General features: G+C 34.4%; 1 protein-coding gene and 2 long non-coding RNA genes across 8 annotated transcripts in view; 1 reads left to right on the plus strand and 2 right to left on the minus strand.

The window, feature by feature from the left end:
- LOC144374346 (transport and Golgi organization protein 1 homolog) overlaps window positions 1-25,318 on the minus strand; it is a 130,992-nt gene that overhangs the window by 44,770 nt on the left and 60,904 nt on the right. The window lies entirely within an intron of this gene.
- On the plus strand, window positions 28-17,063 carry LOC144374348 (uncharacterized). Of its 3 annotated transcripts, none has more exons than XR_013433787.1 (5): window positions 28-132; window positions 2,584-2,714; window positions 5,716-5,888; window positions 6,481-13,118; window positions 14,331-17,063. It is a non-coding gene; the product is annotated as an uncharacterized LOC144374348 (long non-coding RNA). The 3 variants fall into 3 exon arrangements; XR_013433788.1 differs by having other exon boundaries at window positions 34-136; XR_013433789.1 differs by lacking the exon at window positions 6,481-13,118 and having other exon boundaries at window positions 34-132; window positions 13,183-17,063.
- On the minus strand, window positions 4,630-17,351 carry LOC144374349 (uncharacterized). The gene is made up of 3 exons (XR_013433790.1): window positions 17,239-17,351; window positions 7,497-14,702; window positions 4,630-5,942 (listed from the first exon to the last, which is right to left on the minus strand). It is a non-coding gene; the product is annotated as an uncharacterized LOC144374349 (long non-coding RNA).

A 25,318-nucleotide genomic window follows, 5' to 3' on the forward strand; every position in this document is an offset into this window, starting at 1 on the left:
GGGCGGGGCTAGGTTTTGCGCATGCTCCCAAGGCAGGTTTTGGGGCATGCTCAGAGCAAGCCCACGCTCACAATTTCCGGTGAGAGCTTTCTTCTGGAGTGGAGGCGGTTTCCTGCGGAGCTCCGGCGGTAGGTGGGTGAGTGCCGCGAGTATAATTGCGAGCTTACTTGTTTAGAAGACAAAAAGGGTGTGCTTGGATTTACCCGTGTTTTCCTTCCGAGTTTTTTCCCCTTATGCTCTAAAACCTTGGGTTCTGGGAAATGAGAGCCAGCTGGAGAAGCTTTGGTTACTGTGGCAACCATGTGTTACTGATTCTGGTTTTTGAGGATTTTCCTTCCGAGTTTTTTCCCCTTATGCTCTAAAACCTTGGGTTCTGGGAAATGTGAGCCAGCTGGAGAAGCTTTGGTTACTGTGGCAACCATGTGTTACTGATTCTGGTTTTTGAGGATTTGAAAAGAGAATTTGTGTTATAACTCCTCAAAGTACATGCTGGGTCGCATTCAGAGTCACATATTATTTCAAACTTAGGTGTTTAACCCCGGAAATTGACTTTAAAGGATTTAATTCTGGTAGTAATGTGGAAAAGCAGTATTTTAGGCAGGGTAACTAGTTAGAAAGCTAATGCAGTGATTAACACAATTTCAGGGTGTTGTAGAATTCCAGAGAAGAGGAAATATTGTAGAAATTCTAGGTGGTAGGATCAGAAGCTTTAATGCTTGGGTCGATGTGGGAAATGAGGGAGAGAGAAACTGAGCCTCTTGAGGATTAATTCCAAACTCGCTTTTGCATTTGTATTTCTAGTTTCGTTTGCCACCTGCAATATCATTGCCTCCTACCTATCTCTTGTCCTAGTTCTAGTCATGCCTAGTAGTTTTATGTTCTCTGAATTTCCTTGTCCTCATTTTGTGTGTGTGTATGTGACCTTGGACAAGTTTCATAATTTCACTCCCTTAGTTTTTTCAACATAATGTGGAAGAAAACAATTAGTATGTAGTGTGAGTGTGTGTGATTCTGTGTGGGAGGGATAGAACCCAGGGCCTCATGCACACTAGTCAGGCACTGTACCACTGAGTTACATCCCTAGCCCCAAATTAAATAATAGACCAGGTATGTAGTAAAGATCCAATAAATATTAGCTACTACTATTTGTATTGTATTTGTTATTTGCATTTTATTGTTTCTTTCTCTAGGCTTGAATTTTTTAAAATTAAGGGGAAATATCTTTATGTGCTTGGAACATAGTAATAGTTGAGTAATGGATTATTTATTTTGGCTGCTTCTGACATAATTAAATGCTTTTTGGGTATGTGGGGGGGTACCAGGTGTTGAACCCAGGGGCACTTAACCACTGAGCCACTTCCCCCAGCCTTATTTTGTATTTTATTTAGAGACAGGGTCTTACTGAGTTGCGTAGGGCCCTGCTAAGTTGCTGAGGTTAGCTCTGAACTGTGATCCACCTGGCTTTAGCCTACTGAGCTGAACAGATTACAGGCCTTGGCAAATTTATTCTTTACTTTAAAAGAACTGCCAGTTGCAGGTTGGAGTTGTTAAATGGGTAGAGTGCTTGCTTAGCATGTGTGAGGCACTGGGTTCAATCCTTAGCATCACATAAAAATAAATAAATTAATAAAGGTATTGTGTCCATCTACAACTAAAATATATATATAATTTTAAAAAACCTACAATGCAGTTAGTTAGCTTGTCCATTTATACAAAAAGATTCCCTGTGGTTTTGATAGGAATGATAGGACTCTGTAGACTAGTTTAACAATAGTGGTCTTCCAACCTGTGTATCTGAGGTGTCTTTATATTTATTTGGGTCTTTTGAAATTTGTTTCAACAATATTACTTTTCAGATGGAACTTTTCATCTCTTTCGTAAAACTTACACCTTTTATTTTTAGTTTTTGATGCTTTTACAAATGGCATTGTTTTCCTAATTTCATTGTTTGCTTCTTCATTGTAAATTCATTTTTTGTATTTATCTTGTACCTGGCAACATTGATGAATTCATTTATTAATTCTAATAAATTTTAATGGAATTTTAGAATTTTCTAGACAGAAAATATAGTTTTCCTTTTCAGTCTAGATGTCTTTTCTATAATTTGCTGAAAGCCCTAGCTAAAACCTCCAGTATAATGAATAGAAATAGTGAGAGGGGACATTCTTATCTTGTTCTTGATTTTAGGGAAAAAAAGCATCCAATCTATCACTATTAAATTTCATGTTTACTGTGGGTTTTTCATAGATACTGTTTAATCAGATTGTGGAAAGTTCCTAGATTGTCCATGGTCACAAGATGATCATGTAGTTTTTGTTCTTTGGTCTACTGATTTGGTTTAGATCAGTAGATCTTTATTTACATTAAGAGATTTTCAGTTGTTAAGCCAACCTTGCATTCCTAGAGTAGATCCCACTTGAGCATGATGTATTATTCTTTTAACAATAGCTCAGTTTACTATTGTCTTAACAGAAGTTCTCAATACTAAACGACTTTTCTCTCTTTTTTGTTTTTTTGTGATGCTGGGTATTGAACTCTGGGCCTTCACCAAATGACTTTAAAAATTTTTTTATCTTCGAGCAGATGAAAATGATTATGCATACAGTTCAGCAACCCAAAGTATGCTCAGTGACAGCTGAAAGACATCTGTAAATATTTGTGGATTGATTAAAACTCCTGGAGTTTGGGACCCTTTTTTGAAGAGTTATGTAGAGGTAAGTAGACTTTTCATAAAATTGTATTGGTTTTATTTTTGTCTTAAGCCTATGCGATATTGCATTTCTAATTATCTTTATTGATCAGGAGGAAATTTAATGGAGAAAATTGTTAGGGTTAGGGGTTAAGGGTTAAGGGTTAGGGGGTTAGGGTTAGGGTTTAGGGTTGGTTAGGGTTAGAGGGTTAGGGTTAGGCGTGAGGGTGGGGGTGAGGGTGGGGGTGAGGGTTTAGGGTTAAGGTTAGGGTTATGGTGGTTAGGGTTAGGGTTGGGGGTTAGGGTTAGGGGTTGGTTAGGATTAGGGGTTAGGATTAGGGGTTAGGGTTAGGGGGTTAGGGTTAGGATTGGTTAGGGTTAGGGTGAGGGGTGGGGTTAGGGTTTAGGGTTGTTAGGGTTAGGGTTGTTAGGGTTTAGGGTTAGGGTTGTTAGGGTTTAGGGGTAGGGTTGGGGTTAGGGTTAGGGTTAAGGTGTTAGGGTTAGAGGGTTAGGGTTAGAGTTAGGGTTAGGTTTAGGGGTTGGGGCTAGGGTTAGGGTTGGGGTTGGGGCTAGGGGTTAGGGGCTGGGGCTAGGGCTATGGCTTAGGGTTGGGGTTGGGTTTAGGGTTTAGGGTGAGGAGTGAGGGGTGAGGGTTTTGGGTTAGGGTTAGGTTTAGGGTTTAGGGTGAAGGTGTAGGTGTTAGGGTTTTGGGTTGAGGGATGAGGGTGAGGGTTTTAGGGTTAGGGTTATGGTTATTGTTAGGGTTAGTGTTAGGGATTAGAGTCAGGGGTTGGGTTTAGGGTTAGTGTTAGGGTTCGGGGTTAGGGTTGGGGTTAGGGGGTTAGGGGTTTGGGTTAGGGTGGTTTTGGTGGTTAGGGTTAGGTTTAGGGTTTACGGTTAGGGTTAGGGTTAGGGTTGGTTAGGGTTAAGTTTAGGGTGAGGGGTGGGATTAGGTTTTAGGGTTTTGGGGTTGGGTTAGGGGTTATGGGTTAGGGTTTGTGTTTAGGGTTAGGGTTTGGGGTTAGAGGTTAGGGGTTCAGGTTAGGGTTAGGGTTGTTAGGGTTAGGGTTTAAGGTTTAGGGTTAGGGTTGTTAGGGTTAGGGGTAGGGGTAGGGTTGGGGTTAGGGTTGGGGTGGTTAGGGTTAGGGTGTTAGTGTTAGAGGGTTAGGGGTTAGGGTTAGGGGTTATGGGTTAGGGGCTGGGGCTAGGGTTAAGGTTAGGGGTTAGGGTTGAGGTTGGGGCTAGGGCTAGGGGTTAGGGGCTGTGGCTAGGGCTAAGGCTTAGGGTTGGTTGGGGATGGGGTTGGGGTTAGGGTTTAGGGTGAGGGTGAGGGTTTGGGGTTAGGGTTAGGTTTAGCTTTAGGGTTTAGATTGAGGGTGTAGGGGTTAGGGGTGAGGGTGAGGGTGAGGGTTTTAGGGTTAGGGTTTTTGGGTTAGGGTTTTAGGGTTAGGGTTTTTGGGTTAGAGTTAGGGTTTTTGGGTTAGGGTTTTAGGGTTAGGGTTAGGGTTTTGGGGTTAGGATTTTAGGGTTAGGGTTAGGGTTTTAGGGTTAGGGTTATTGTTAGGTTTAGGTTTAGGGGTTAGGGTCAGGGGTCAGAGGTCGGGGTTAGGGTTTAGGGTTTAGGGGTTAGAGTTTAGGGGTTAGGGTTTAGGATTTAGGGTTAGGGTTAGGGTTGGGGTTAGGTTTTAGGGTTTAGGGTTAGGGGTTAGGGTTATGATTTAGGGTTAGGGTTAGGGTTGGGTGTTAGGGTTAGAGGGTTAGGGAATACTCTCATGGACAAAGCAGATAGCAGGCAGTCTTTAAAAAATTTTTAAATTGAGTTATAATTAGTAAATTGGAATATACGGGCAGAATGTGTCAAAAATGCATTTTTGGAGATCTGTCAAAAAAGCAAAGTATAATTTATTGTATCAGTTTGAATTTAATCTTGATTTTTCAGATGATGTCTAAATGTTTATTTTCATAATAAGCTTCAGTTTCTCATTTTTTGTTGTCTATGTGAGGGGAAATGCTGAAATATTTAGTTAAGAAAAACACTTTCAATGGAAAAATTGTAGACAACCAGTTTGGATGGCATGCATATTTTAAAACCAATATTGACATGATTCTTGGACATAAAATGATTCAAGCATAGAAACCAGAACTGTTATTACCCAGACAAGGGATTTAAGTGCATACTTCCCGTGATACTTCCTAAGAAGTATGACAACTATTTGTTTTCAGCTCTGACCCAGTGTTCAGGAGTGCCTGTTTCTTCAAAAAAAAAATCTCCCCAGCCCCTCAAGCAAGAGAATGTTGACCATGAAGGCAGCAAGCAAAGAGCTCAGAAACACAAATTCAGGACCCGAAAGCCCTCAGTTACATTACTCCCAGAGTGCTAAATACCTGGAGGCCTTTAGGTTACAGGAAGAAAGTTCAGGAGGGCTGCATCCTTTCAACAAGACTGTCAGCAGCATATTTATAACCTGGATTTCTAGTTACTGTAGACCAATAAATAGACTGATGATTTTTTGCAATTAATTATAAAGACCCTGATATAGAGAACAGAGCAGCCCCATATTAGACAGCACCAGACAAGAATGGTTTAAGACACACTGAACATAACCCTAGACCAGAGTCAGTTAAACAAAGACACAAATCCTAGCCCAACCAGAAAAGATACAAAAATATTAGTACAAAGATGTGATTGTATATCATACAGACGTCTCCTGAAGTGGAGGTATTGTAGTGCACTAGTCTGAGCAGAGTTGGCTCAGATCCCAGCTTTGGCATTTTCTAACTATTGAACCTGAGAACAGGAAACTAGCTATTGTGTGTCTCACAGTGGGACTTACTTTATTTGAAAGCCTCTACTCTGGTACCCACCAGGTTGCAAATGGACAGCAAGTAAGACCTATTTTTCTTATGTTCCTCATTCTCTTGTTGCCCTAGTTACTCCTTTGAGATGAACGAGTAAGATACTGTATATGGTTCTCATTCTGCTGTGTCACGTTCAAATAACCTTTATGTTTTCTTCCTAACCGCAGAGTTTAAAAATCTCCTCTGGTCAAAGTCAAGAAGCAGTTTGTGGAAGGATCTTCCCTTTGTATTTTCCATGAGAATGTGTGTGGTAGAAAATTCCTGAGCACATGCAGAGCACCAACTGCAAAGGAGTCTGAGAGATGTAGTTTTCAGCATTCAGACTATGAACCAATCCCAGGTATTGTCCACCAAAGTCTGTAAAGATAGGTCAAGTTGGAATGGTCACCAACTGCTGGAAAAAGATTAAGAAATTATTAGAAGTGCTAAGGAAATTAGAATCATGCTTTCAATGTCTTAAGAATTTGATTTTCCCTCAAAGATCACATAGATTGTATACTACTACCATTCTAAAAAATTATGTGTTTATTTTACATTGTATTACACTAACTGCCTGTTATGGTTTAGATATCAAATTCTCCCAAATTCCCATGTGATAAAGTGCCTTTTGAGGGGTAATGGAATCTTTAAGAGGTGAGGGGCCTAGTAGGAGGTCATTGGGGGTGTTCCCTTAAAAGATATACTAGGACCCCAATCACCTTCCTGCTCTCCAGCTCATCAGGAGCTAAGTAGTTTTGCTCCACCATGCACTCCCACCATGGTGAGCTGACTTGCCATTGGCCCAGAGTCTTGGGGCCGACTGATCATAGACTGGATCCTCTATGAGCTAAAAATAAGCCTTTTTTTCTTTATAAGTTGATAGTCTCCAATACTTTTTTATAGTGACAGAAAGCTGACTAAAATACAGTCCTTTTACTTTTTTTATATTATAGGTCTTAAGAATGTGATTCAAGAAGAAAATTGAAAAACAACTACATGAATGCTTTATCTAGCTGTATAAGAGATTCTTTTTCACTTCATGGGTGAAAATGCTAAATCTGAAGACCAATGAGTCTTTAAGTCAAATAACTATTTTATTAGTTTTCATACAAGGAATGATGGACAACCTGTGGTCAATTATGATCAATTTAGCTTAAGCCATTTGGAAATAACCACAATTTCCTATTCAAAGTTATCTGTTCCAGAAATTATGGAATGACATTATCCACAATATGATATGAATTAGATGTCATAAACTTGAGATTTCATAACCTATGAGTAAACATTTGAGAGTAAGGCAGTTGGATTTATAAGCAGTTAAAACACAAAATAAAAATTTAAAGGCTGGTCTACAAGTTTTAGCTGGTCATTCACGTTTCCCTAATGTTTCTTTCTACTTGCCAAACAAACATCATAGCTCCTTTCTCATATCAAATGTCCTCTGCCATTTACTTAGCACTAGGACCACACAATAAACGAGCACTGCATTCTCACTTTCCAATCTCATCCTACTGTTATCACTAACAGAAATCCTTATTAAGATTGATATGTTGCTTCTGGGACCCATGACAAGCAATCATTTACATTTACTTAAATAGGGAAAAAGAAAAAAAAAACTCTACTTATAAAACTAAGGAGTGGAACACAATACCCTCACCCCTCAGAATTGTGATTATTCTAAACCCTAGGTCTTTCACATATTTTTTCTTCCCATTTATGTACACCACTTTGTCAGGTGTTTTAGTCATCATTTTTACTGCTTTGACAGAAAGACCTGACAAAACAAATTTTAAAGGAGAAAGAATTTATTTAGCCTTCAATGTTTGAGAGGACTTCATCCATAAATGGCTCTGTTCATTGTTCTGGGCCTAAAGTTGAAGCAGAAGGGCATGGTAGAGGAAAGAAGCTCAGGACTTAGCACCAGACCTCAAAGAGACTTGTTTGAACCTACAAGTGTCTAGTGACCTACCAGTTATTTGTGCCCAGTCAGACTGCAGCACCCCAAGGGCATGAACCGGTGATCTATTTCCTTCAGCCACTCTCCATCTGATTATGGTGATAGCCAGATTAATCCATATCAGTTGTCAGGTTAAAGCTTTCATAATCTATGGGCTGGAGTTGTTATTCAGCAGTAGAGTTCTCCCTACCATGTGTGAGACACTGGGTTTGATCCTCAGCACCACCTAAAAATAAATTTATTATTTTTTTAAAAAAAAGCTCTCATAATCCAATCATTTCACCTCCACATTTCTTTGCATTGTCTTACATAATAGCTTTGGGGGGATACCTCATATCTCAAACATAACCTCATGCTTCTCTATTTGTAAAGTATCTGTGAAAACTAGAAACATAAGTGCATAGTAAAGAAACGTCCCCTCATCCTTAAATGTCAACAAACACAGACACACACACACGCACATACACAAATGAATATTTGTGCTTCTTTTTTAAAAATTTTATTTTTTAGTTGTAGGTTGACACAGTACCTTTTATTATTTTTTTATTTTTATGTAGTGCTGAGGATCAAACCTAGGAGGATCAAACCCAGTGCCTCAAGCATGCCAGGCAAGCGCTCCACCTCTGAGCCACAACCCCAGCCCCTTGTGCTTCTTAATCTCAGTTTATTCAAACAACACTCATTTTAAAGATATATCTGGCTCCTAATTTGAATGTATTCCTGAATTTATTTCATTTAAAAAATGTGTTTACAAGGGATTCTCTCTTGGTAGTTGCAGAAATGGAAACTGGACATAGTTTCATTGGGTGTATAAAAATAATTCAAATGTCATGCAGTGATTCTGTTTTTAATTGGACAACTGGGAGCCTGGGATGAGGAACTTTAAGTAAAGATTGCTCAGCATCAGTTGTTACATAAAGCTGCCAGAGAAGCAAAGGAACATTGTAAATGAGTCCTACTACCTCAGGTCTTAGAGAAAATTTTTAAAATGTCTGATCAGGGAAAATTAAAGAAAATTAAAAAGAATGTATGGACAAATTACAAAAGAATACATGTAATTAAGTCAAGTCATAAGGAGTTTAATGCACATTGGTATGTTGCCTTATAGAGCTATTTTCCTTTGTTTAAATATCTGCTTTCTAGTGTGTAAGAGAAAAAAAAAGTAACACTTTTTGGAGCTTGCAATGTTTGCATAAGATTGCTCATAGGTTTCTTGCACCAAACCTTATAATAGCAAAGTATATTTAGTTTTATAAATTACTTATAAAGCAAAGTATAATAGCAAAGTATATATAATAGCAAAGTATACACAAAGTATAGTTTTATAAATTACTTATAATAGCAAAGTATACAATATCAAAGTATTGAATATTTCTAGTATTATGGTGGTTTACATCAAGAAATCAATGATTCTCCAAATTCTGAAATTTATTAAGATTTAAAATATGATTTTGGAGAATATTACTTCCTTAGAAGTTTCTCTGATAGTTGGGAAAATAGAAATTTTACAGGACATGAAAGCTATAAGTGTCCTTGGAAGTCATCCAAACCAATACACTTGTTTTATAGCAGAAAAACAAAAACAAAAGCAAGTTACAAAGAAATTCAGTTGATTGACTCAGGATTGGGCAATTAAGTAGCATAATTACATGTTTCAAACTTATGTGTCTAGATCAGAGTTTTACAAATAAACTTCACCTTAAAACAGTTTAAAATGTTTAATGTATTCTTAGCATATTCATCAAAAGTAATATGCATCAAGATTTTTTAAATTAGGAAAAATAATTATTATATTTTCTCAAAATATGATACATGTTTGAAATAAGAATTTAATACATCCAATAATGTATATATAACATCATACTGATATAATGCATTTTAATATGGTTAACATTTTGAAGTGATACATAGTTGCTACCAATTATTCATTGCCATTTTCATCTCTATTCATAACCCTCCCCAAACCACTTTCCCCACTCAGAATAAATTCCAAAGTCTTTGCAATGTCCACCATTCTCACTGCTCTGAACATCTTTAGCTTCATCTTCTAACTTTCTCTTCTCCTCCCCAAGCCCACTGGACTCCTCAACCATCCTACAGTTCCAAGGTCATTAACACTACTGGCCCTTATGTTTGTTCTTTTCTTGACTCGGCCACTAGGTAGTCCATGGCTCACTCACACGGCATTACATCTGCTCTAACAACTACTTATTCGAGAGACCTTCCAGTAATACACTGTGTAAAATTTTATCCACTCATGTCATTGCACTCCAACCTCCTAAACTGCTTTATCCTGCTCTCTACACTTATCATAATCTAACCTATTAAGTGTATGTTCATTTCTTTGAGATGGAAGTCCCTCAACATCAGTTCCACAAGGGCAACTACCTTGTCTGTTTCATTTCCTGCCAGACACACAGTGTTGCTGAGAATATATATTGATTCAATATATTAGGATTTCACCTAAACTCAAACACTTCATGGAATTCGTTTTGAGAACTGCATCTTCAAGCCATTTTCTAAAATAAATAAAACAATTTCAATTTTATCTTGTTTAGTCATATTTCCACTAAACAAAACTACTCATCCTGACTAGTGATACTTAATCCATATGCAAAATATTTGAACCAAAAAAGGTTGATATATATAAAAATAAACTTTAATTAAATTTTGATAAGAAATATTTGAACCTTAGCTAAATGGCTTAAACATATCCATGTTTATTTGTTTGAAAATGTCATCTAAATATACCCCACAATGAGGAATTATATTGTTTACCATATACATTAGCAATATTTTAGAAATATAAATACTTTATGTAAACTTAATGTCACTAATAATCCTTACCATAGGCAGATTCTGCTTCTTGTAGATATGCTCTGAAATCTTTCTTGGACATCTATGCTTTTAATAGAATAAAGCTTCTGAGCATTTAAGTATTTTGAATATTCTTGCTTCTCATCATAAATTACTATCTCAAAAGAGTTTAATTGGAATAGATTTTAACTACCAAATGTCACAGAATGGAATGATAATTTAGGAGCATATTTGTACCTTTAAATACATTTCCACTCATTATGTCCTCTATCCGATATTGCATTAAGCCACAGAAAAGGTGACTCAGACATGCCATTAAGATTGCCAAGGCTTAAAAAGCAGTACAATGGATAAAAAATGTATTACTCAAAGGTGTCAAAATGGAACCCAATTATGCTTGATCTTAATAAGTCCATTACAAGCTATATTAATTAATAAAGCTTGTCAATCATTAAAAGACATTGTTTAGAGATATTTAATGTGTTGGGTTATTTTAAGATATGAACAATTGAAATAAGCTGTCAGCATATGTTCAAATGACAGTCAATCAACTACTGTTTATTGAGTAAAGTGCTGAGTGAAGGACCATTATAAATATGAAGATGAATAAAGATAATTCTTGCTATAAAGGAACCAGAATTCAAGTTGACTGTTAGTCTTGAATTTTTTTTTATTTGTAATTAGGTAGCTAATCTAATTTTTAAATTTATTTTTGATTTTTCCTCTCTCATTTTTATATTGCATATGTATATTTCCTTCATTTACCAATTAAAAATAAATTATAAAACATGCTTTTCCTTTCTTTTCTACATCTACATAGTATTTTGTATTTATATATGACAGCAGAATGAATTACAATTCTTATTACACATATAGAGCACAATTTTTCATATCTCTGGTTGTATAATATTTTAAGTGTTTATTCACCCAAGCTCATAAACTGGATAGAGGAGGTGTAAGTTCAAGTTGCAGTCTAACCCATGTGACTGACAGAACAAATGTACAAAATAAAGGCTCAGACCACATCGGCATGTGATGTTCTCATTAATGTGCACCTTTCCTTGCTGAAATAAATATGAGAAGCAATAAGTTAGTGTTCCCAACTCTCAAGTAATGATTCTTATCATTTTCCGGGAATCTATTAAGGCATGAAGATCTTACACACATTATATAATTTTCAAAGTAATTCTGAGGCAGTCATTTAAAATAATTTAAAGCTGATTAAATTGATGGAGAGAGATATTAATAATTTTTGCCTAAATTACACAATTAGAAATTTTTATAAAGATCTATAAAACTCCAAAGAATATAGGCAGAGCTGCTCCCCAGATATTTCATGTACAAACTCATTCACTCTCACAAAAATTTAGTGAGATATGAATATGATTTCTAAGCTCACTCAATCTTTGAAGGTCTAGCTCAGTTTACTCAAATTCTTTACAGTGGCAGTTCTGTGTTCACTGATATCAAATGACCTGTGAGTTTCCACAACTTCTCTCTTTTCATCTTCTGATTGACACTTATATTTTGGGCCAGATAGAACAGAGGTATAATATAAGAAATTCTAGTTCTTCAGACACACTATAAGCATTATTTAATGTGGTAGTGATGTGATATCTCCAGAAAAGTGTAGGTCAAATTCAATCATATTCAATAAGTAATCATTGTGAACTTTATTAGTAAACTTCAACTCCCTGATAATTTTACTTTCTCATGGATAGTTCCCTGAAGTATATCCCCTGAGTAATTTTATAAACCTATACCTTGAAAATTGTTCTATGCAATAAAAAATTTTAACTATGAAGTAAACACATTAAATTACTCATATTTTCCATTATATCAAAAATTAAATTACTCATGTTTTCCATTATATCAAAACAATCCAGCTGTTATATTAGTAAGTGTACTAAAATGTATAATTATATATTCTAATATATATGTTGAACACATATACATTCACTCACATATTTTCAAAAGTTACCTCAACTTTAAAAAAAAAAAACATGGTAGTTGTCAATTGACTTTTATTTTATTTATTTATATGGCATGCTGAGAATCAAACCCATTTCCTCATGCGTGCTAGGCAAGCACTCTGCCACTGAGTCACAACCCCAGCTCCTATATGAGCATTTTTAAGATAATGCAATTTAAAATAGAGTTGTAAGTTTCATAGTTTAATAAAATAACAAAAGGCATGCTTTATACGGGTCTTTGTGACATATGTGTCATTAGGTAGAAAACAAGAATGATGAAGGAAGTCTTGAGACTCAGAATGTGGGTCCAGAGCCTAATGGTTCTTTGAGAAGCGTTCATTCCTTTCTCTAGGAATCCTCCATTCTCTGATACCCTAAGCCAGCAGATACACAGTATAAAAAAATGGCTTAACATGAAATTCTAAGATACAAGAGCTAGTCATCCTAGGGGCTTAGTATGGGCCAGCAGCACTCTAGTCTTTGAGACATTGCCTGTCAGGTCCTACTATGGTTTCACTATTAGATGTCTCAAAAAGCTCACATGTGAGACAATGCAGGAAAGTTTAGCAGTGAACTGACTGGGTTATGAAAGCCTTAACCTAATCAGTGAGTAATCTCCCCTGATAGGGAGTAACTGAGTTGTGACTGTAGGCAAGTTGGGTGTGGCAGGAGGAGGTGGGTACTTGGAGGTGTGCTTGTGGGGTATACATTCTGTCCATAGCAAGTGGAATCTCTGTGTGTGCTTCTCAGTAGCCATGTCTTGACCTGAATTCTTCTATCATATCCTTCTGCTGTGATGTCGTGCATCCCCTGGAGTCCTGAGGAATGGAGTTCACCATCCATGGTAAGAGACATCTGAAACTGTGAGCCCCCAAAATAAACTTTTCTCCTTTAATTGTTCTTGTCAGGTCTTTTGGTCTCAAGAATGAAAAAAAAAACCAACTAAAACAGTTCCTTCTGACAGCATTGGAAAAGCAGCCCATCCTTCATCAAGGAACAAAGAAGGAAATATAAAAGGAATTTATTTCCAGGTGTAGTTCTTGGTTCTCCTGTTAGAAAGTTGAGGGCACCTTGTGGACTGAGTGAAATGGTGGCTGCTGTAGTCAGCTCAGGCTGCCATAACAGCATACCACAGACTGTGGGACTTAAACAACAGAAATTCATTTTCTCACTGAGAATTCCAAGATCACTTTGCCAGCCAACTCAGCTTTTCATGGTGGTTTTCTTCCTGACTTTGGATAACCATTTTTTGCCTCTATCATCACATAGTAGAAGCAGGCAGGAGGGAGAGAGGAGAGAGAGGAGATAGAGAGACAGACAAAGAGAGGGAATTTTGGAGGCTCTTATTATAAATACACTGATCCCACTGGATCAGAACTCACCTTTTGACCTCACTAAAACTTAATTAAAGGTTAAATAAATCCACTCAACCCACAGAAATATGGTAAAAGATGATAAATAGTTGTTTTAATCCACTGAAATTAGAGAAAATTTTTTACAGTAATAGATAACTAGATACCCCTATTCCAATTTGTCATGTATATATAATAATATCAGACCTGGCCACCACATGGGTGACTGTGTCCATGAAGGAACAATTCAAAATTCCCACTCTTCTTTGCGCATCCATTTTACCATCTGTGAAACATCATAATAGGACTAAGTCAGATTTTTTTTAAAGAGAGAGAGAGAAAAGGAATTTTTTAATATTTATTTGTTTAGTTTTTGGTGAACACAACATCTTTATTTTTGTGTGGTGCTGAGGATGGAACCCAGCGCATGCCAGGCAAGCATGGTACAGCTTGAGCCACATCACCCAACGAGGATTTTTTTTAAATTGTATTGATTAAAAACAAATGACACTCTGGGGGATAGCTCATGTCATTGCAGTTAGATGGTGGCTGGGGTTGCAGTCATCTGAAGACTAGACTGTCCTGGTCATCCAAGATGGCAGCCTCTTGTGGCTGGCAGTAGTGGTTGTTGGTCAATCAGTATGCCTGCATGTGGTCTCTCCTCTTGGCTTGTAAATCTCATAGCACGTTGTTTGGTTTCTCAGATGGAACAAGTCAAGACTAAGTGATCCAAATGGAAGGATACAGAAGCTGCTAGGCCAGTTGATGGCTGAACCCAGAATGGACACAACTTCTTTTCTGCCATATTCTAGAGGTCTGTGTAGTTGTAGATCACCAGGATTCAAGGAGATTAAAAAGACTTCATTTCTTGGGAAAGCAGCAGAAAGTAGGTGACAAAATCACATTGTGGAAGTGCATGTGGGGTGAGAGATATTGCAGATGTCTTTGAAAAGGGGTAAGGCCTTCTGATATGCCATCTTTTATTATCTTCCTCTAAAAGAATTTGCAAACATTTGTGGTAACCTGCTGTGGGAAGTGAATGAAACTGTAGCCTTTCCTCTCCAACTCTGACAGTCCTGGGGACAGGAGGAAGAAGCATCTTAGTTTACAGAATCATAGAAAGGGTGAACAATGCTTCACTCTCTGGCAAAGCAGGAGTATTAAATATTTTTAAAAATATTGGTTACTGGAGCAAGCATGTACATACTAATAATGGAATTTTTAAAAACTTGTATTTTGGAAATGTTCATAATAAAACATCCTGTACTTGAAATTAAAAAAAAAGTAAAGCCCCTCCAAACATTGTCAAATAGCAGATTTGTCAAATAGTCAAATTTAGAACTTCATTACATGAATGTGGGAAAACACAAACATTCAACCCACAGAAGGAACTAAATTAATGGATGGGGGGAAGTTGTGTGAAGATGGAGGTTTGGGATTTCCTACTAGTTGGAACTGTGGGAGCAACAAAAGTCATAGAAATCAGAGTTATAACACTGTATTAGCATGGCAGGAAAATAGTATTACCTATACTATCTACATATTTACAAAAATTAAACAGACTTCAAAGTTATTAATTATAAGTTGATGAAATTAAACAGGTATTTATACAAATAAGTCTATTTAACTGTAGATAAAATACATAATGGGTTTTATAGTAATCCAATGTTTTCATTTGCATTAGGCTTTTGTTGTTGTTGTTAATCTGGAAATAGATTCTAAGAGTAGTACATTAACAAAATATTTTAACATTCACCCTTATAAAATGATAATAAAGGACCGGAATTACTAAGGAAGTAAAGACCTGCTTATTGTAAAAACAGACTAATTTTCCATGTTTATCTTTTCAGTATAACATCATCCATCATTGTTAGAAATCTTATGACCATGTGCCCACCAGTTAATTCATTGACATGCAGACCTTTGACATTTTTATTTTTCTTCACATAATCTTTCCATTCCAAATTGTCATAAACAGTTTTATTGGTGATCCTATCCTTTGAAGAGCATCTTTTCTCCCCCATAATATAATGAAAGTAAAGACAGATTACTGCCCAGAAAAGGTGGAAATACCCTGAAAGCCAAGAATGAATAAAGTGATCTCAAAGAAGGAAAAGTGAAAAAAATACAAATGCTTTTTATAAAAATGTTTAGCTTTCTATAAAGTACTTGAATTCTATATAAATAAAAGAATTAATTATACATAAGTACAACCAAAACATTCAAATTAAATTTTTTTCAGGATCTATATATCCTAATATCTTCTACGTGGTCATTAAAGATGAATATCAAATTTTTTTAAAGTTAAAGGAGAAAGGTAGAAAACATAATGTCATTTAATATTCAACTAACATTGTCACCTATGTCAATCCTGTTTTGGTAATAATCATCAACTATATAACAAGAGAATTTCTATTCCAATGTTACATAATATTCTATTTTTTTATAAATTTTACGGAATCAATGAAATAATAATAACAGAAGTATCATTATAATAATAGAAATATCATTTATTATAGATAAATAATATTTATTTCATATTACTACTAAAAAATTTCAAACTTTTTATTTAACTTTGCTTGTGCTAATTTTACTAAGTGTAACAATTATAAGATTTTCCTTTTATGTGCTTCAACTTACTTAAGACACCATATGCCGTGTGTATCTTACTCTGGAACCATGTTTATAGATTTTGTGCTCCGGCCCTAAATAACACTTAATGAAACTAAAATATGTGCTTTGCATTTGGCTAGATGTATACAAGGGTTATACTTCCATTGTACATGATTTTGAAAGATTATATAAAAAAAAACATTTTCTAAGTATAAATACTTTGTGATTTTTCTAGGTATAAATATTTTGTAATATTTATGAGCTGAACACAATGAAGATGGGATGATTCATTGAGCTTTGGTATTTTGAGGCTAAGAAAAAGCAAAGATAAAATAAATAAATAAAAGAACTCAAACCAAAGATTTATACTCTTACACTTATCCACTGAAATAAAGACACATCATAATTCAAATATGTCAGTTGACAAGAAATAAGCTTACACTTACAAAAACTGACAATATATTTATCTTAGAGAAGTGTAAATTAATTAAAAGTTTTAAATATGCTCATAATTATCCTTGACAGCTTCTTAAATGACTTCCAGTTATCCCTGCATAGGGTATTAGTACTCTGGTAATCTCTTGAGTATGTAGTGGACCTAATGATTTGCTTCTCAGGAATTAAATACTGCAAAAGTGATGTAGTCCCAGCAACTTGGGAGGCTAAGGCAGGAGATGATGAGTTTAAAGCCATCCTCAGCAATTTATCAAGGTTCCAAGCAACTTATTGAAACCCTGTCTCAAAATAAAAAATAAAAAGGGCTGGGGATGCGGCTCAGTGGTTAAGTGCTCCTGCATACCAAACAAAGAATCAAACAAACAAAATTTTTAAAAATGGTGTGGTACTACATGTAATAATAGATAATCATTTTTTAAAAAGTGTCCTAATGTCTTGGAGCTTCTTTTGCTCATTCTGATGAAGCCAGCTGCTGTGTTTTGGCCTGTCCTATGAGGAGTCCACATGGCTAGCAGCATCAATAGCCACCAAGGAACGAATTACCTTACTCAGCCTGTGAGACATGAACCTGATCAACAGTCACTGAGAGAGTTGGAAGGGGAGCCAACCCATATTCAAGCCTGAGATGATGCTTCAGCTCAACTCTTGCATTGCAGCCTGTAAAAGAAGGATCCACCTAAGTCACATCCATATTTTGGATCCACAAAATCTATGAAATAATATGTGTGTAATATTTTTAGCAATTAAATTTTGAATAATGGCATACAGCCATTGATAGCTAATATAAATAATATTTTACGTTAGAGTCAAAATAATGTTCTATTTCACAAAATGGTTATAATCTGCCATTTTTCAATATTTCTATTCTCTAGTCCTTTGTTACAAAATCTGAGAATTTGGGAAGAATGTAAATATAAGATTCTTTATTATTATTTCTTTGTTTAAATTGTATCTCACTTACTTCATTGGATTACTAAATTAATGCCTAGATTTGATATTAAATTAGTAAATAAGAATTGTAAATATTACATCATACATGCATAGACAAGTACCTAGCTCAGTGCTGTTCACTATTAAAAATGTTAGAAAAGAGGAGGAAACAGATGTTTGTAGGGGATGGAATGCAGGGAAAGCAAGCCTGGAGTCTCAGCTTAGCTACTGTTTATTGGCCCATTTGGGATTTTCAGATGGACCAGAGGGGAGTGCTTGGGGGCTAAAGTTTTCATACACTCCAATAGAAAATGTTCAATCTCTCAGCATCTTTCACGATTTTTATTTTGTTTATACCAATTTATAAATTTTGTTCAAGATCAATTCTTAAACTTTCTGTAGGAAAATGTTTAGTATGTCAGAATAAAAATAAAAGTGTGAAATACACATTCACAGCCATACATTTTCAAATTTAATAAGCACATGATTTTGACAGGGCTATAATTTGAAAATCTGAAGACAAAGGTGTGGAATGATGAAGGAGCACATACTCTGAGTTTTGTATATTAAAATTCAAAAATTTAGGAGAAATAGAGAATACTGATATGAAGCATCATTTTGCCAAATTATCATAATAGATTAAAGATATTGGCAAATCTTTTGCTACTCCTTTCATTGAGAGTGCAGGAAAAATTCAATTCCCCTTTAAACAAGCTGGATTAATTAATTAGCTTGGCAAGTGGAATAGGGTGAATTGGTCTAGGATTTTCAAAGAAGAAAGGGCTCTTAGCTTTCACCAAAACCTCTTATAATGCCAACAACTATATGAAGCCAGCAGCTACTTAAGAAACTCTGAAACCCTGAGATCATATAGTGAAGAAGCTGCAGGTAGGTCAACAGTGTGAGCTGAGTCTAGCCTTACAGCTATACACATTGTGTGGGTGAAGTCATATTGGATGCTGCAGACAACTCTTAGCTAATTGAGTGTTATAGAGTAATGACATTAGAAGCCGAACAATTACCCAGCTGAACTCTCCCCCTAATTCTTGATGGGTCATAATAAAATGGTGGTTGTTTTAAGCTACTTAACTTTGGAATAGTTTGTTACATAATAATCAATAACTGGAAATATCAACATACTTGCCTAATTTATTAACATAGTAATTAATTTATTAATTAAATAACACCCCCAAAAAGAGAAAAAACATTTTGCAATATTATCTAGAAGTGACAATTAAGGCTTCTCAAATACATGAGATTAAAAATGTCATTGGAGATCTAGAAGAAAATCACAATAGATAAATAAATAAGACAACGGTAGTCTGTTCAATATGCTAATTGTGTGACTTTAGAGAAATTCTATATTCTGCTTGAATTCTATATTCTGCTATGTAATTAAATATGAAAATGAATAGAAAAACGTGTGAATACAAAATACATATGTGCTTGTGTTATGATTATTATATTTTGATATAGAAGTTATGAGTTAAAGAATACATTCATTTTGTTGTTCCATGTAGACTGCTACATTGAATGAAAAAAATTTCATGCCTGCTTCTAATAGACAGGATAGACATAAATAACCAGATCAAGAATGTTCCTGAAAAGATTCATAGCTCTTTATATAGCATGTATGTTAGTACAGAAATAATAACCCCCTGACCCAAGACGAGAAACATGAACATATCTTTCTTCAGGTTGATACTGAAAACTAACAAAGGTATTAGTTTGGTGTACAAATTCCTACAGCATTTTCTTTTTAAAAAACCTCAGTTCACAGAACTATCTTGTATACTGAGTAGGACCCTATGATAGATATATTCAACTTGATAAAACTCTATTGATGATTTTCCATAGTGATGCATAAACATGGTTTTCAAATAAAGGAAAGAAAAACCTAGGCATATAGAAGATTTAATGAGAAGGATCCATCTGGTAGCTGCTTCAATCACAGTTTTTCTTAGTGGCAACCACATTTACTTGTTCATTTCTCAAATCTTTTTGTGTTTCCCTCATGTCCCCAATATCAGGCTTATACTACTACTTCATGATTTATGTTTCTTGGATAATGAAGACATTTAGACATTTTCTGTTGACAGTTTTTCAGTAATGATTAGTGATGAGAGATAGATTGTGTTTCTCATACTGTTCCATTCCCTTGCCTTTCTCCTTAATTATTCTTAGTTTCTTAATTCTACTATTCAAATTCAAATGGTACACTTAATTTTTTTATCCTTAAACAAATAATATTAAATTTTAATACAAAATACTTACAAAATCCTGATTAACTCAATTGCAACAATTCAACATAATATTTAATAATTTTCTGAAAATGTATCAGTTTTAAAATTAAAGTTTTTAGGTATTTTTAAAATTATTCACATGTGATGACATCAGTTTTCCAGAATGTACTGATCAGATATGTGTATTTTAATCCAGATCATTTCCTTTAACACCCAGTAAAAATTTTTTTCAGTGAGGTGTTTTGAAATATATGTATTTTAGAAGAATCATATTGGAAAAAAAAATAAAAGAGATTTTACACTGAAGAAAATTCCTCGGTGTGGCTTGTTAAGAAAATATGTCTCCTCAGTCTCAGAGGCTGGCACATCATAGTGTGATACTTTCTCTCTACTTGTATGAATCAGCATGATGCCTCAGCACAGGAAATCTATAATGTCATAATGTTCCTTAAATACCACCAAAAAGGTAATTTTCAAGTTAAGAAAGAAACAGGCACTTTTTGTTAGGAAAAAAATAATTAAAATATGTTTAAATGTTTTTATTTTTATAGTAATTAACAATAGACAAAATGCTTAAGGTCATCTCTACAGAATTAAGTATTAATTACAGAATTTGCACAATGAAAGTGTTTTTGTTTTTTTCCTTATTCCAATTACCTTGTTTGCTTCCCAGATGTTATGGTTTAGATATGCAGTGTCCTCCAAAATACTCATGTATGAAACAACACAAGAACATTCAGAGGCTAAAGTATTAGATTATAAGAGATGTGGCTTAATCAGTGAATTAATCCACCAATATGGATTAAGTGGGTGGTAACTCTAGAAGGAAAAGTGTGGCTGGAGGAGGTAGGTCACTGGAGCCTGCCTTTGTGAATTATATTTTGTCCCTAGTGAGTAGACTTCTCTCTCTGCTTCCTGATTTCCATATCCCCTTCTTACCCTTCTGCCATGATTTTCTACCTTACCTTTAACCCAGAGTTATGAACTCAGAAAACCATGGATTGAGACCTCTGAAACCCTGAGTCAAAATAAACCTTTCCTTCTCTACATTGCAACCAATAGCTGATTAAAACACCAAATAAAGTTTCTTCAACAATCTGTAGAGATATACCCTTCTTTTCTTTCACATGAAAGGTGAACATTTAATTTTGAATAATTAAAGATAAGGCTTTGTCCATATTACATTCAGTGGTTAATATTTTTCCTTCTTTTCAGTAGATAGAGGCAAATGTGTTTCTATTTGTTGCTCACAAAATGAAGATGAGTTTCCTTTGCCAGATTTTCTTTCTGAGCTTTTAAATGCATGACTAAAGATAGTATCTTCTTGGAAAAGTTATATGTGTTTGATTTCTCATCTACCTGTGGTGAAACTCTTAAACATTTCTCTTGTTTTAGTTTTCAAATAATATATTTCCTTAAATATTTCTGTTATATCACCATTTCACACGTTTTATAAACAAAATAATTTCCAGTTTTTAATTTAATTCATGAAACTTTAGTATCTAGCAATAAAACACATTATATGTCCTGAAAATATTCTCATTAAAAACACCAAAGTAAGATAAATGATATGGAATAGTCACAGTTTAAATGTGTAAGTAGATCACTAATAATTAAAATAACTCTATTTGGGGAGATTCACAAATCTTCCAAACGATGTCACATGACAAAGAGAAAAACTCATCCCTTGACACATAGAATTAAAACTATAAAACACAAAAGATGCCAGGGAGATTTTAAACAGTGACAGAAAGAAATAAAAGATGACCAGGACTAACACCAGAGTTTTGAAAAGTCATTTTCAAGAAAGAATAAATAATACCTTTCAACCTATGAGAAAAACAATAATTGAAAACCTATAATTTTGTACATGGTCAAAGTATTATTATAGAAAAAAGCAGCATATAAACATTCGCAGAGAGGTAACATTCAAATCTGAGAAAAATCTCAAGCATGTCTTTCAAAAGGAAAACAAATACTAAAGGATAAAAATGAGTTATAAGGAAGAAAGATCTTCAAGGCAATAATACATTAATTTCAATGCAAAAAATAAGAGAAATGTGTGATTCTGGGCAAAAATAAATGTAAAAATATAGGAAAAACATCCTCCCATATGCACACTGACATAAAGTTTCACTAGCTATACCGGCATCCCCTACCCAATCTGTAGACATGAAATTTGTCATTCATATTAAGGATATAGAAGAGATTTCAAGTGATATGAAAATACAATGACTTTCCCTATATGGATGAATGTAAAATTTGTATGACTTGGAAAATTTCTTCTAATAGTAACTGAAGAAAAAAAATATCATATAACAAGTAGAAAATGTTTCATCAGAACTTTCAAATCTATCCCCCAAAAATACACACCAAAAAAAAAAACTATTAGGAAAAAAATGGTGATTTAATTTTAATTGTCAAAACATTCAAGAAATTGATAAGTACAAACTAAATAAGCCTTTTAAGAAAAGTAAGGGAAAGCTGTTACCAAATTAATTCTGTTAATACTATGTAATAGAAAATGTTTCTTGAAATAGCCAATTAGCTGATTGTTGTTGATCAGCAGTTGGATTAGAAGTTTATACTAGAATGTAAATCAACACACTGCTTACTTCCCTGAGAGAGGTTGGCTTCGAATGTCATTTCAACTAAATTGGCATGCTTAGTTATGTAGTTGATTTACAAAGGAAGGAAGGAAGGAAGAGAGAGGGGGAGGGAGGGAGGGAGGGGAGGAAGGAAGAAAGAATGATGAAAGTGGAGAAGGAAGCAGAGAGGGAGAGAAATGAAAGTAATCCAATAATATGAACAAAATACAGCTACAGAAAATTGAAGGAAGAGGAAACGTGATTTGTGTGTAAAAATATTTAATCTCAACAGTAATATGAGGATTGCAAGTTAAAACTACTATAAGAAACCATTTCACACTAAGAGATTGGGAACGTTTAAGTCTGACAATAACATGTTTTGACAAGGATATGGAGCAAAAATATTTCTGTGTCCTGTTATTGGGAATTTAAATGAATACAACCAATTTGAAGAGTAACTTTATGATATCTAGATAAACTTAATATGTATGTGTGTGTATATATATATATTTTTTTTCAAAACCCAACAGTTTTTCTCTAAAGAGGCAGCTGTACAAGGCCATATGCTCATAGAATCACTTATAATAAAGAAAATTTAGCAGCAACCTTTAAATTTTTATATTTAAAGGTAATTTATATTTACCTTTATATTTTCATAAAGTAAAAAGGTTCATACATAAGTGTGTGTATATTTATATGTATATACACACATATATGTAGAATTTATTCAATATGTGTGAGATGGATGATCATTAGTAAGATAGTCAAGGTGTATTATTCTCAAAATGACATTGAAGAAAAATTAGCAATTTGGAAAACAATATAGACAATAAAACATTTGAATGGATTTTAATAAAATAGATATAAAGTATATTTTAGAAATAAAGCATAATGTAAGTTCTTACCAAACTGTAAGAATACTGAATTAAGCAAAATGATTACTATTTAGAGAATATTTCAATGGAATTGAAATATTTTATTTCTTAAGTGATTGAACCACACTTATTCTTTTAAATATTTTAAGACTACAATTTTTGAACAAAATTGCCATCAAATTATGCAATATTACACATATTGAGCTCAATTCAGTGGAAGTGAGAAAAGTTGGTAATATTCTAATGAAGAAAATGTTGATATTAAGTGGACTATGTATATGGGAAGGATCTTCTGAAAATTTCATCTGCCTAGTAACAGGAGTCTAATTATTGTGCTGAATCAGAATTTCAGTAGTAGAAGCTGACCTTTATGAGAGGAAAAAATCTGCTTATGACTAAAGCTATTGAGATCTTCAGGAAGACAAATAAAACAAGATTGAGAATAATGGAATTTGAACCTTCAAACTTGATCTCAGCTAAGCTCAGCTTTATTAATTTCAGCACTTACAAAACCTACACTACTAAAACTCAATATTTTATATGTATGCTGTATCTCTTTAAGTCTTTTAAAATGTTTTTACAAAAATTTCAATGAGAAAATTATTAGTATCTACATGTATCTGCATGTTTGTGTGTACATACATATGTATTATATAAGCACATATGTGTTTACTTTCTAAGAATGTCTAAGAGTACACAAAATTGTGAAATTAACTAAAATACATGAAAACAGAAAAGTTAACCCACAAAATTGTGAAATTAACTAAAATACATGAAAACAGAAAAGTTAACTAAGTTAGAGATAGAATACCTCTGTAAGTAACTTGAATCAGATCCTGTAACATTTGATTCAAATGTATGATATGTCAAGATCATTGTATTGTCATGAGCAACTAATTAAAAAAAGAAAAATAAATAAATAAATAAATAAAAAGAGTAGAAAAGAGGAAATGAATATCAGTTCTGCCTATTTAAGCAAAGTTTCTAAAGTCATCTGGTGCACTCTATACATTGCTAAGAAATCCATATGTAGTAGCATTTATAAATCTTTTACACAGTGTTTAATAAAATCAGTAGTTTTTAACCACATTATCACTGAGAGAATTGAGCCCAATGTAGGGCAAATATATGATCTTAGTTCTGGATAGAAACTATGTGTCACATTGTTAGTTGGAATTACCTACTGGTATTCCCAGGACAAAAGGTCTTGTCAGGGCATTGTTTCATCAGAATCTTCATCATCATTAGTACTACCACCACGATTAACACAAAAAAAGTTATGTACAATTTAGAAAACATTTAAACATGCTTAATAACTCTTATGTATGAGTGTGTGTGTGTCCAGGTGGATGGATAGGAAATATCTTTTTAAATTATTTTTGATCTGAGATGGATTGTATTGTTCTTGCAGCAGGATTGACTGACAGGTCTTTTAAGCAAGAAATCAGTAGTTACTTATACCTTTTGCCAAAGTCAGTCTAGTTGATTTGAGGAGAGTAGTTTGTAGAGGAAACTTAAAGAGTCTCAGCTGACAGATGATGATGGTTTGTACTTAGTTGGAAAATAGTTACCAAAGATGTTGATTTGAGATTTACTACCATGTAAAATGATATCTAGAACCATGGGATTTAAATGACAACACCTAAAACATAGGAATTGAGTGGAAAGAGAAAAAGTGAGGGATAGGATCCTAGTGGGTACTCCACTACTTACAGGATGATTCTAGAGTGAACCTCCAATAATGGTGCATCATCTTTAATGGAGGATGGTGTGGAGTAGCCAATTAAAGTGTTCTAAGAGGTAGATAAGAGTTGGATAATTTTAATACTGCTTTTTATCTACGTCCTTGGAAAAGTAGGAACCATTGTCTGATGTCACAGGTGCTGACTTTCAAAATACTGCTAGTCCAATGAGGTCCACATTGTTCTGGGAACAAAGCTTTCTACTTTGTATTCAGGGTATTTACAACTAGATACCACAGCATTTC

The sequence above is a fragment of the Ictidomys tridecemlineatus genome, unplaced genomic scaffold (genome assembly GCF_052094955.1).
Source record: "Ictidomys tridecemlineatus isolate mIctTri1 unplaced genomic scaffold, mIctTri1.hap1 Scaffold_642, whole genome shotgun sequence".
Classification (NCBI taxonomy): domain Eukaryota; kingdom Metazoa; phylum Chordata; class Mammalia; order Rodentia; family Sciuridae; genus Ictidomys; species Ictidomys tridecemlineatus.